The sequence below is a fragment of the Heterocephalus glaber genome, unplaced genomic scaffold, assembly GCF_053883595.1.
Source record: "Heterocephalus glaber isolate CG9 unplaced genomic scaffold, H.glaber_assembly_v1.0 deba00001531, whole genome shotgun sequence".
NCBI classification, from domain to species: Eukaryota; Metazoa; Chordata; class Mammalia; order Rodentia; family Bathyergidae; genus Heterocephalus; species Heterocephalus glaber.
In genome coordinates this window covers 17077834-17091206 of record NW_028258329.1, presented here as the reverse complement: position 1 = coordinate 17091206, position 13373 = coordinate 17077834, and the positions used below count along the sequence as shown (strand labels likewise).

The 13373-nt window shown below is 42.1% G+C and overlaps 1 long non-coding RNA gene across 1 annotated transcript in view; it reads left to right on the top strand.

Moving 5' to 3' along the window:
* LOC110350700 (uncharacterized) overlaps nt 1-13065 on the top strand; it is a 68792-nt gene extending 55727 nt beyond the window's left edge. Inside the window, exon 3 of the long non-coding RNA XR_002397430.2 lies at nt 12807-13065. This is a non-coding gene — a long non-coding RNA (uncharacterized LOC110350700). The remainder of the gene's footprint in view (nt 1-12806) is intronic.
* The last annotated feature ends 308 nt before the right edge of the window (nt 13066-13373 follow it).

Genomic DNA, 13373 nt, shown 5'->3' with positions numbered 1-13373 from the left:
TACAATTGGAAATGATTTCCAACAATGAGGAAAATGGATACATCCAAGTATATTCATAAGCTGGATTTAACAGTAATGATAATACATTAAAATACACCTTAATATGTATCAATTCCACCCATTATTGGCTTAAAAGAAAGTTTAATATGATATCTGAAAAATGATATGACTCATGTACATTTACAAAACATACAAAGCAATACTTTATGTGGTTTATGGGTAAGCATGTGTGTATAGAAATATTTGTAGAATGGACTAAAAAGATAGAAGCAAATTTCAGTAGGGTAGTTATCTCTGGGATGAGAAAAAGCCACAAGAAACCTTAATTTTATTAATAATATTTCTTTAATTTAAACATTATAAAGCAAATATGACAAAGCTTTTATACTAAGCATCCTAAGTGGTGAATATATAGATGCTTGTTATAATCTTCTCCCTACCTTATTGTATATAAAAATTATTAAGAAGACCCCAAAGCTTTTGACTTACAAAAAGTAAGACCCATTAAATGCATTTTCACACTAGTCACTTTACATGAAATAGTAGTCATATGCATGTTGTGAGTTTAGAATGTGTCTGGCACTAACCTCAGTATTTTATCTCTGTGATCTCATGCAAGCCTCTGTCTAATTTTATGGGGTAGACCAGTAGCTCATTCGAATCACCTGGGGAACTTTAAAAAAGTACTAATGCCTGGATCTTATTTCCAGGGATTATTCTGCTGAGGCTGGGTGCTGGAAATTTTTTTAAGTCCCCAGGTAATTTTAACGTGCAGCCAGATTTAAGCATCCTTAAAATAGTTTACAGATGTGTTTCCTAAACTCCATGTGATTATAAAAATCATGAGAGACTGTTAAAAATACAGAATTTGAGGCCCTATCCCAGATCCAAAGAGTCAAGATCTCTGGTGGGGAGATGCCAGAATACTAGAATTTTTATCAAGTGCTTAGGTGGCTCCTAGCATCAGGTAAGTCTGGGAAACCTGGGGACAGTATCTGTTCTTGGAGGTCTCCTTCAGCATATGCTCAATCTCCTGACACACATCCTTCTCCTGGGGTACTGATTCAGGAAATTTCACATGAGATCCAGAAAACTGTTTTCAGAAAAAGAAAAATGATTTCCCAGATGATGACTAGTATATCAAATTTCCACTAAGAACATATTATTCCAAATCAGTAAAGAGAGACTCAGGAACACCATGTCGGCCTGTTTCAAATCTCACGCTATTTCCTCTGCTCATTGGTGTCATATCTCTGTGCATTGCCAGGCTTTGTGTCTGTGCTCACTCTGACTCACTTTCTCCTCTCTAACAGATATTCCAGGATTATAAAAAATGTTGGCCCTCTTATCCATGGGTAGAAATGCTAGCAGAACTCAGTCCCTTTGGGTGGGACTGGTGGTAGTCCACCCAGACACAAGACCCCAGGAATCAGACTGTGTGGGCAGCAGAACATAGCTTTAGGGAATTGGGATTGCTGGCAGAGCAAAAGGAGCAGTACCTCCAGGGGAATTCTGGACCAACCTATTGTTTTCAAGAAAACATGGGAATCATTAAGTTGCTGACAGTGTTCCCTTTATCTTTGTTTCTTCAGAAAACATGCATGTGTTTGTGTGCCTCTGTGTGTGTGAAGGAGAGGGGAGCAGGACTTATGGGGGAACACACTGAACCTGTGGTGTAAGGGCAATAGGAACAGACTAAGGAAAATCAGGATGCAGAGTCCTTTCTTTTATAGTTCCTACCTTCGACCCAAGCTCCTCTGTATCATCAGATGTATCAACCTAAAAGTATGTTTTCCAAAGCATGTTCTGCAGCACATGAATCCCAAGAGTAAATTCTTGGGAAAAAGAAAAGGGATGGGAACTTCTGTTGGAAACCACTGCAAATATTCCGTCTTAGAGATTCACAATAGTCCTTACGGAAAAGACTCCTGAGGATGCAGAAGTCATTTGGTATCCTGCAGTATCAAGGTTATACCTTGCGATACATTCCATCTTTCTTATGGGAATACCTTAGAACTTTGTGGCTTTAGTGTTCTCAGGAATGCAGTTTGAGAAACAATATCACAATCACGTCAACCTTCTGCTGAGACCTTTACTGAGTCCCATTCTTTGCAGTAGTGGCTCCCAAAGTTGGACAGAGGTCAGAATTCCCAGAAGAGCTTTATTTAAAGTATCTTTACCCCAGCCTCATATCTGACTGTCACTGCCTGAGACTAAGTGATTAAGGCCTAAATAGTTACACATTTAGAAAATTTTCCAAGGTGATTCTGATGGGCAATTGATTTAGAAACTTCAACATATAAGAGAAACGCTGAACTTGATGCCAGGACCTGATCATGCATGCAAACCCCCAGTCTGCCTCTCTTCCTGTTCCTCCCTACCCTGGACCATTACACAGTATTTGTGCCTGTAGTACTCCCTACAGGGACTGTGTTCTACTCACTTATCCCTTGTTTTGAATAATGCTCTTTTTTCTTAGGCAGCGTACATTCTTCCTCCTATGTGAGAAATTCCCTGATTGGCCCAGTCTTTGAAGATTGCATCGTTTCTTCATCTTATAACATATTTTCTAGGTTTAATGTTCTCTTCTGTCTTTTTTTCACAGTATCTTCCATTGTCCCACCCAGGTCTTCATTCTCTCAAGGGAGGCAGTAGAGAGCAGGTTTATGTACCTGATCTTTGGATTATAATGCTTTGAGTTTCATCTCAGATTACAGTATGACTCTTACCTCTGCTAATCCTCAGTTTTTCCATTTGAAAAAAGAGCATGAAAATATTCTTTGAACAGTTTCTGTAAGTATGTATAAAGTAATAACTCAAAATCCTTAGCAAGTTCTCAATAGAAGGTGGTAGTGGTGATCACTGTTCTTATAACCATTAGTATTTAACTTTCTTAGTGACAGAGATCTGTATCTACTTTATTCATTAAAATAGCCCCTCTTTAAAAAGTCCCTGGCACAGTATAGCTCCTCTGCCATCATTCATTAAATGAGTCATCTTTTTGAATGCCTCTTGTCTTGCAATTGTACCTTGTAGAAGATAGGGGTTTTAGAAAGTTTTGTTGATCATGTTAGTGACAAATTTCTTTGCTTGACACTTTTGTGACCAAATTGGATCTGTCTGTAGTGTCTTGGTTTTTTTTCACTTGCACAAATTTATACATACATACATACATATATATATATATATATATATATATATACATATACATATATATGTATATGTATAACTTTTTGTGGAAATGCTCACTCAGAAGCCAGTTTTAGTGCAGGGAATCCAAGAGGATGTACACAATCTACACATGGCTGATTAGAACATTCAGTCTTTTCAACTGGGCCAGACATGGGCATTTGAACTATCTCAGATCATAAAAAACCCACTTTTGGGGTTGAAATTCGTGGTTATAGTGCCACTAACTGTTTAAAATGCTAGGGACATTGGTTACAGAAAGCTCAACTGGGGATGAAACAAAAAGAGGAAAAGTGAGCTAAGAAATAGCCAGAGAAAGTGGCTAAGTGCCGATGGCATGAGTTAAGTTCCTGGAACTAGCTGTGTGGAGCTAACTCCTTGCTTCTGAAATTCTCACTCACAGTGAACCAATGGCTTGCTCAAACTTATCTTCATAAAGTCAGTTTGTGGTGAGTTTCTGTCACTTGCAATCAAAGTACATTTAAAGATAGTGGTTCTCAAAGTGTGATTCCCAGACTATGATTATCAGTTCACCTGGGAACTTGCTTTCAACTTGTATTTCTCTCTGATCTATTCTACCTCTACCCATCTGAACCCTAACCCGGGTGGCCTCCCTGCAAAACCACATTAACCATGACACCATAATCTATTTTTGACTCTAATGATGCCTACTATAATCAGCCACATAGTATGACCACTTGCCTCCTGTCTTCTTTTCTCCACTCCAGTATGGATAGAGCATCTCTATTTTTTTTTTTTTTGCTTAAATTCTTTTACTGGTACATTTTAGGTATACAATACGTTTAGCATCTCTTGTCATTGATTCTCATTCCACCTCTGCACTCAGAACAGTGTCTGAAGAGTGGTCAAGAATTACTTAGAACTTCTGATCCTGTTTTCAGATGATCTCCTCCCCAACAGTCCATTTACAAAGGTAGCCTGTTCTCAATTAAAGCTGTTAGTACCCAAAACTGTGGCTGCAGAGCCTGTCTCCCTTAGGTAATTTAAGTCTATGGAGTGTGGCCCTTGTTAACAGCTCCTGTGATGCAGTTTTCCTGGCCTCAAAGTTGGGTCAGTATGATGGACGGCAGTGGGGAAACATAATTTGGGCCCCCGCTAATTGTTCCTGCCTCACTGAATTAAATGTTATACTGACATATGACTCAAGGTCGATGGAATGAAACTAAAACAGTCCCTCAAGGAAGAGAATAGAAAGTCAATTACTTTGGCCTATTAAATTGCTTTTGGAACAGACCCTTGCTGGGCCATGTGGGAGGGAGCTTTCGGCACTCACCTCTGGAGGGAGGAGGCAGGACCCTGAGGATTACTCTGGGGCCTGGCCTCATGCTATGTAAGGACTCATCTCACTTTCCAGTGCCATCCACATCCCCTGGCTAGGCATCCTGGCTCCACCCCTGGCTTTGAATCTAACCACAAATGAATTATGTGTTTTGTAGACAGGCTTCCCCTTAGCCAAGGAACCAGGAGACCTGTTCGGTGTCTTCCAGAAGTTACTAGGCTCAGCCACACCTGGGGGAACCACTCAGTTGGGCCTGGAACCAAAGGGGGTGCACATGGGGGACCACTAACTAGCTGGATTCCAGATCCCCATCTTGACCCCCTGAATTGGTTTTGGGTCTCCCATCACATCCAAGGACCCATGGCTTAAAGCTGATCCTGATCGTAGTCCAGCTGTCCTTATTCAGCCTGTTGTAGACCTGTTGAGCTAAGTGGAAATGGCTTATTATTTTAGCGAATGCTTTGGACACCCATCATTTACATTTTGGCGAAAAAATCCAGCAAAGCTGTTTGGAAATAAAGTGTTAACCCATGGCAAAGATGCTCTTGTTACTCCGTGAAAAAGAGACCATTCAGAGGCTAGACAGGGAACTTAGTTAACATCAGCTTGAGGGAAAACTCAAAAGGTTACAGGTTGTTATGAAGAAGGACTATGTGCTCTAGGAGGACCAGAATATTTGCTTTCATGTCCTTCTGGGTGCAAACACCCCGACAACAGTGTCTACTTCTTTTCTCAGCCATTGATTTTACTCACGTTGAGGCCATTAGCATATCTCTTTCTTTTTAACTTTTTCTTTTTCAGTATGGAAAAAAATAAGCATGAGCACTATTCAGAAGCTCAGAAAGAAGTCATGCTGTGAAATTAGAACAATATAGAAGTGACTGAAATTGGTTTACTAGGTGTGACAGATCTCAGAGCATTATGACTAGATCCAGAACGTGGAGGACATGTGAGCAGGGCTCTGCTCTGAGCTTCTTCTTGTTACCTGGGGACTGTCCTGCTCCAGCTAATGGCAGATGCTATCTCACCCTTGGGTGGAGGGATGACCTTCTGTTCACCCTGGAGGTAAGGGCTGAATCAGATCCAAGAGCCACTTTTTTGTCCAGATTCCTTTCCAGAAAAGCTAGACACCAAGAAACAGACTTGGTGGATCCCCTCACCTCTCTTTCTTCTGCAGGACTTGAAGGTTAGGGTGAGTATTATGGTTTAGATCTAAAATATCTTCATTAATCCACCAATGAGTTCATACTTGAATGTTCTATTAGCAAGTAGGCCCTTGTTGGGTTACTGGGCCATGTCTTTACAGGATATAGCTCTTGCTTTCTGCTTCCTGGCTGCCATGGGTTGAGAAGCTTTCCTCTGTCAATATCTTTGGCCAGGCCATTTCATCCTTGGAGTCAGCTGACCGACAGTGGACTGATCCCTCTAAAACTGTGAGCCAAATAAACCTCTCCTCCTTAAGTCGTAGAAGTCAGGTGTTTTGTTTCAGGAATGGGAAGGCCAACTAATATGGAAAATGGTCAGTGTGGGCTACTCTTTTCTGAAGGACTAAAAGAGTTGTTCACTATAATAAAGGGAAGGCTTTAGTGCCTCTTCACATTTTTATAGTGCATTCAGCTTGTCTTTTTTCCTGATTATTCACCTGATTGTACACTACATGTGTATATGAGTGTGTGTGTGTGTGTGTGTGTGTGTGTGAGAGAGAGAGAGAGAGAGAGAGAGAGAGAGAGAGAGAGACTGAAAGGTCATTATGAATCAGGAGAGTTTTTCTCTTACCTGAAGAATATGACTCTTTCCTTCTTTATCTTTACCCCCGCCCCAAGCTTCAAGAAGAAAATTTATTTTTTTTTGGAGTGGGGTTGTTAAGTACTTCTAGTAAGTAAGCTCTTCTGTCTCTTATTTGTTCTCTTGTACCAACTGGAATGGATTGAGAGAGAGAGATCTTTACCTGCCACCAGAACTATACATGGTCTGTTTGTCTCATTTCACAGAGATAGTGGCTCATAGGAAAGGGGAGAGCAGCCATGTGGGTAGGGCATGGAAAAAAATTAGAATTTACTGAGACTCTTGGAGTCCCTCTGATTGTACTACTCCACTTTTCTTCTTTATCCTAGGAAACAAGTCCTTCTTTTGTGGGGAGGATATGCAACTTGTCATGTACCAGGTCAAATGACATTTCTGATTGGTGATACTGAGCTTTGCAGAGACCTTAGTCTTCTGTGGTCACTTCCACCTCCATATGCATGCTGGGCTCCTCAGAATTTCAATTAAGAAAGTTTAGTTTGGCTGAGCTGGGGATTGGAGGCAACCATGTAGACAAATATTCCCCATGCCACCCATGAAACCAGTGGCTTGGATTAGGACCCTGTGTTAAATGTGTATAAGTCAAGAGTGGATGGAATTGGCATGGAGGCACCATGTGAGACTCTGAGTCCCAGCAGAGTGCTTTAGAGCTGAGAGAACTTGGAGTGGCCATGTTGAGGAGAGGCTGTGATTTTCCTGCAGGAACTAGGAAGCAAGGGCTACCCTGACTCCCTGATGACTGTAAATCTGGGGAGAATAGGACATTGGGGATTCTCCTTGGCAGAAAGATCATGAGTTTCATGTGTTTCTCAGATACCAGCAATTGACAAGCGGGAGGTAGAGAAGGGGAATAGCAGGAAGGCCAGTCTGTGGAGACCATAGCTGCAGGTCATCTGGGTGCTATAGATTGCACAGGCAGCTTCTAGGAGCAACCCAGGATGGCGCAGAGCTGGGGACTTTGTTGTGTCCAACTCTTCCTGAATGAGGTTGCTACAATCTGTGTGTGTGTGTGTGTGTGTGTGTGAGAGAGAGATGTAGAATCACTTATTTGTTCTTATGTATAGTGAACCTAAGATGGGGTATATTAAAAGCTACCCCAGAAAAACACTTCTTTGCAGTGTTCTAGTTTTGATCTCTGATATTCTGCATACGCCTCTTGGCTTTCAAGTGGTTTCTCTTCTATCTCCAGCCACTATGCCTTTCTTCTTGTCCCTTTTCCTTTCTTTGGAGCATCCTTTCTTCACCCCACATTCTTTCTCCTCGCTCTCCCACATACCCTCCTTCCCCTCACCCTCAGGAATATCAACACTGGTTTACTTTGTTTTCATATTTAATCACAATTGGCTTTCAGGATGCATCAAGGGAGCCATTTGTGCGGCCTGACTTCCACAGTGCTTGAGGCAGCTACCCATCTCCCATGCTTGTCTGCCTTCCTCTTGGAAAGCCCTGGTACTTAGGGATTGATCCCTCATGGCTGTGTCCATAGCCCATGACCCTGTGTCATGCCACAGTTGATTGCTCTGATAGGGCTAATCAGCTTGTCTCTGCCTTGGGACCATGCATGTTGGAGCAGAGAATGAGATGGCAGAGCAGAGCTACTCTGATGACAGTGCTGGAGAGAGCAGGTTCATAATAAACTCCTGCTATTGTAGGGGCTGCTGCAGCTGTGCGCTCCTGTGCCTGCCAGCTGGGGCTGGCATATAGAAAAGCATTCCCTCCTTGCTACACTCAGCATTTGTTAGTGTCTTAGCATGGACTGTGCTGCAGCCACAGCCCCAGAGACTTGCACAATAAAAGTTTATTTCTTGCTTATCCAGTGCATGACGCTTGGATGTCTGTGTAGAGCTATCCTTGAATTAGTGACTCATATTTTCATGGCTTCCATGGGTGGTTAGGGTGTCTGCAATATGCAGTCATTTTTTTAGCAGAAAAAGGAGAGAACAAAGATATCAGCTGTTCATAGCAGTGGCTCAGAAGGGTCCCACGGATGGGTCCCATGTCATTTTAGTTCCTGTTTCACTTGTCACACTGGTCACAAGTTCCCCGGGAATCACAGAGGAACATTTGGCTATTTGGTGAGCACTTCCTCTCTCTGCCATGCATCATTTGTCAAAAGATGAGGAAAAAGGAACTGTTCTCTAAGATGCCGAAATTTTCATGTGTCGAGAGTGGCTCTTGACATAAATATTTTAAGGCCAACAGAATCTTTTAGTATGAAGCAAGATACAAGATGAAAGGCATTATCTTGTTTGAATTCAAATACATGCCAGAGCAAAGGTAACCATGGGTGCTCAAAAGATGGGTAAAATTCAGCCCCTCACAGTCCCCAAATCCATGGAGCCGAGATTGGGGTGGTAGGCAATTTGAAGGCTATTTTTTCTAAGTGAAATTTCTTATCTGCTTCCATAGGCCCAGGAGGATGAGTCTGAAGTCACCAGGTCAAAACTTCAAGTGAGAGAGAGAGCAGGAGCACAATGTGGGCAGAGAAATTCCTTGGAGAGGGGAGGCTGGGACACTAGATGGTGGATGGATGGGGAGCTCCCTGCCACAAGGTCTGCTATGGCTCTCCAGCGGCCCAGGAATAAGTGAGAGCAGTAGGAAAGCATTCTCAGCTGGTAACTGAGAAAGCAAAGAAACTGGTAGAAGTGTAGAGAATCATAATTGGATTTTTTAGCTCCTGCAGCCCATTCCCTTTCCAGTGGCCCCTCACCCCTAAACATAGCTGATGTGTGCAAGACTCCTCTAGGAGACCAAAGACTCATCTCTGATCCCCACTGCCCTGCACCTTGGAAACACAGAGGCGAGGCCTGTTTCCTTCCCAAAAGCTTTATTTTATATGTGGCTTATTTTGTGGTTCTTGCTGCAGAAGATGCTAAGACAGAAAAGTAATAAAAAACATCTTTTTAATTCTAGTTTAAGTGAAAAATGGGAGAAGGATTTAGCTTAGCAGCTAATTTTGTTGCTGAAAATATTAAGGGTGGTTTTTAGAACTCAAATGAAGAATCTCTCTAATTTGGTTTTTTTTTTTAATAAACTCTAAAAAGCAATTGAGTTATGTCCTGCTGGTCATTATCTACGGCTGAGGAGGAGGATTCTTTCTTCTTTGGGGCTCAGATCTTACATGGCACTGGTTCTTTCCCCTCTGCTCCATGCTGTCTCCTCAAATCTGCTGCTGTCTTTCCAGGAGGTCACATTGTTTGGAGCAGCCACTTGGTTTCAGCTCTCAGCTGGTGGTGGGATAGGAGGTAACTTGGTGTAGGGAGAAAAAAAATACAGGCACCGGTTATGTGCACTGGAGTTTAGCCCTGCTCTGTGACGCAACAGGTGTGGGCTAAGTCAGCAAATTCCTTTGTATCTACATTTTCTCATTTGAGGACTATGATAAATATGCAAAGCATTTAGCATAATCTTGGTCACATAGTAGTAGTATAAGAAATAAAGCTAAAGTCACCTTTATTTCAGGGGTGAGATGGAGCTTACTAGAACTTCTGAAATCTTTGACTTTCTCATGTTTCCAGAACAATGGTTTTGGATCTTGTCTGGGTCACAGACTCATTTGTGTGGCTGACAGGTACTTTTCCCTGGAAAAAAAAGGAAATACGAAGATGATCCAAAATTTGTATATTTTTACTGATTCCTTACCAGAGCTCCTTAGTCCAAACCTGTTCCAGTATGAGTATCCCTTTCTCTGTTTTACCTTCTGCTCCCATCTTCCAACCTGATAGTAGTGGTACTTCTGACTCTGTTGATTGAGAAAATTCCTAATGACACAGAGCTACATTAATTGTGCAGTGTTTTAAAATTATTTTACATTTTGTTGACCATAACATCATCTACATAGATTTGAAAAGAAACATTACTAATATGTGTACAGGCTACATGATGGATTCCATCTACATTCAAAAATAAGTGCCCGAGTGGATTCTTCCATTGTTGGAAGCTTCTCCAGTAGATAGTTTTATGGAATCAAAGACTAGAAGGAAATCAAAAGACTGTTCAATACAATTCCATTCTTTTGTGTGACACACAAGTCAAGGAAGGGAAAACAACTTTTTCAAAATCACACAGCCAGACGGTATCAGAGGTGAGGCTAGAACTCCGTATCTCTATGGTCTTGAGGCTGCTTGAAGTTAACTCTCTCTGATAGTTCTGAGTTGGTGGAAATTCTCCTTTTTCTACCAGCCAATAGCCAGGAGCCTTTGGAGAGTTTATTGGGCAGTGATACTTGGCATGACTGCAGTCTCAAAGCTGGGGTAACTGTATAATATATCTTCCAAACTGGGACACATCTGAGAGTGAAAGGGAAGGCTATTAATAGTGCTTCCAGGGCAACAGGTGTAACTGGTACTGTTCTGGGTAATCTGGGCTATATAATCACCCTGCTGGAAGCCCATGAAATCCTGCCAGTGGCCACTGAAACCACTGAAATTTCTAATTTCAAAGCATATTAGGAACCAGTCTCGGTAAGCATGTCTTGCTTGGAGGAAGTTGGGCTAAATGTCTATCCTTCTCTTTCACCAACTTTATGTCTTGAGAACACAGAAGAAGAAAGACCTCAAATTCTAGGAACTTATTGGGAATTACTTGTCTCATTGTGTAAACTCCCAAGAGGTTTTTAGCTTCTTATTTCCCACCTTTGTTTTACCTTGAAGATGCCTACGGTTTCCATGGCAAAGGAGCTGCAAAGTCACAGTGAGAAAACTGAGGAAGAGATGGCCTGTCTTGCTGATTAGATCATAGCAGGTGACCATATGCACTGGACTGCCTATAGGGCTAGACAGATGTGTTTCCTGGTGGGAAGAATATTTTCTTCTGGCCCTGATATCAAAGGGAACTTTGGACCTTCTAGATGTGAAAGGAGTACAGGCAAGTGTCCTGGAGAGTGCTGGGGGCTGGGTATCCTTCTGGGTATTCCTGACAAAGCACTTCCCTTCTCAGCTTCTTCATCTATGAAATTAAAAGTCGGGCTAATTCACCGGCTCTACTTGTTAGTTATTGTAGGGTAGGTTGTGCCATGGTAACAAAGAGCTCCCAAGTTTAAGTGACTTATACAAGGCTCTATTTCTCTCATGGAACATGGATAGGCTTTGTCTCGGTAGTTTTTCCAGGTCTGAGGCTCCATTATGTGGCACATGTTTCTGTGATTGCTATGTCAGGAGTAAGAAAGTGAGAATTGTGCACTAGCAACCAAATACTTCCACCTAAAAATGATGTGTGCCACTGCTGTCTCATTGGCCCAAACCAGTCAAATGGCCACACCTAACTTCAAAGAGTCAAAGAAGGGCAATCTTTTTATGTTTCCAAATGCTGAAAAATTATAATATTTGTAAATGATTCCATAGGTTCAATTTTTAAAAAAATTTTAATTTTACAGAGGAAGAATCATTTTCTCCCCTTGGAAACAAAATATAATTGAGAAAAATACAATATAAAAAAGGTAGAATTGAAACTGATACATTTGTAAAAGGAGCTGGTCACTTAGAAGTTCATCTTTTGATCACAATACAATCATTGCTCTCTTTTAGGAAGATCGTTTGACAACATTGGAGATGACAGGTAGAGCTGGGGACAGAGGGGCGATGGGAACAGTTAAGTGGCTACTTAGAAATTTTGCAAAAGGGTCAATGACGGCTGGACCAGAGGATGGGATGGAAGGTGCATTACTTATTTATAGATGCATAAAAATTACTCTCAAGTTAGTGGTTTAAACTATCATGTCTAGTATCCCAGTTTGTGATGGTCAGTAATCTAGGCAGACTCCATTGGGTCTTCTGCTTCAGTTTCCCCCAAATGGCAGGGAAGGTGGTGACCAGCAATACTTCATCTGGCCTGGAGGTTCAGCTGTGGTAAGCCCTCTTCATTGGGCTTTGGCAGCTATTGGCAGGACTGGGCTCATTGTGAGATGTGGGATGGTGAGATAGAGGTCTCAGTTCCCTGCTGGCTATTGACTAGAGGCTACTCTCAGTGCTTTGTCCTGTAGCTCCTTTCTTCGGAAGAGAACCAGAGAGGGAATGGGAGTAAGATGGAAGTCTCTGTATTCTGTAATTAATCATGAAAGAGATATCCGATAATGGTTCCCATTCTTTCGGTTAGAAATCACATGGTCCAGCTCATGCTTAAGGGCTTATGTAAAGGGACTACTTAAGGCAGTGAGCCCCAGGAGGTAGGAAGCGTCAGGAACCACTTCAGGAGCTGCAGGAGGATTTGGAAGAAGTTGAAAAACCTGAATGGACATGAGAAAGACTAATAATCTGTGGCTAATTGGAATGAAGGAATACATGTTGCTTCTAAAGCTTTCGTTTTGGATAAGGATGGTTGGTGATGTCATTATCTGAATTGGGCACAGCAGAATGAGGAACCAGGGAGAGTGAGGTAAAGCTTAAGACATCAAATGACAACCCAGGCATGGGATAGGCTGGGCCTCTGACTGCTCGAAAACTCAGTAAGAGGGGACTCTTGACTCCTAACTGAGCAACCAAATCTATCTGTCCTCTCTTCTCTCTCTGCCTTACAGCTTGCACCAACTAACGGACTTCAGAACGAGGCTCACAGGCAGCCGAGGTGATGGAAGTGGATTTAACATTTCAGGCCCTTTGGTGGAAATTACCAGGCTCCGACTCCTGTTATGGTGTTGTGCATCTGCTGCTGCAGTGGAGGAACTGAAGGGGCCACAGAGGCAGCATCTGCATGAGCTTTTAGGGGAAAATAAAAGAGACACAGGGCTGTACACAGTTCAGCCCACCCAGCTCAGCTTTCTTTAAGAAATAAAGCTAATGGCTTATTTTACATTTTTATGTGTGTATAAATTTCCTAAAAGGTTGACCTAAATGAGTTCTTACCAAGATCTGATAGCTAAGGACAATGGAATAATCCTTTATAATAGGATTACAGGCTGTGCTAAAAGAGACTGGCAGCTTTTAGGCTCTGCATTGTAATATATTCTCTTAAGAGGGCACAGGGAAGAGAAGACATAAAAGAGGTTTCTTGTGCTGTCTTACACACCCTAAACCACTGGTGCATCTGGAATCTTCTTCTGGCATGTCTCTAATGGGTCCCGGTCCTTAGGCCTCCCTGGACCTCC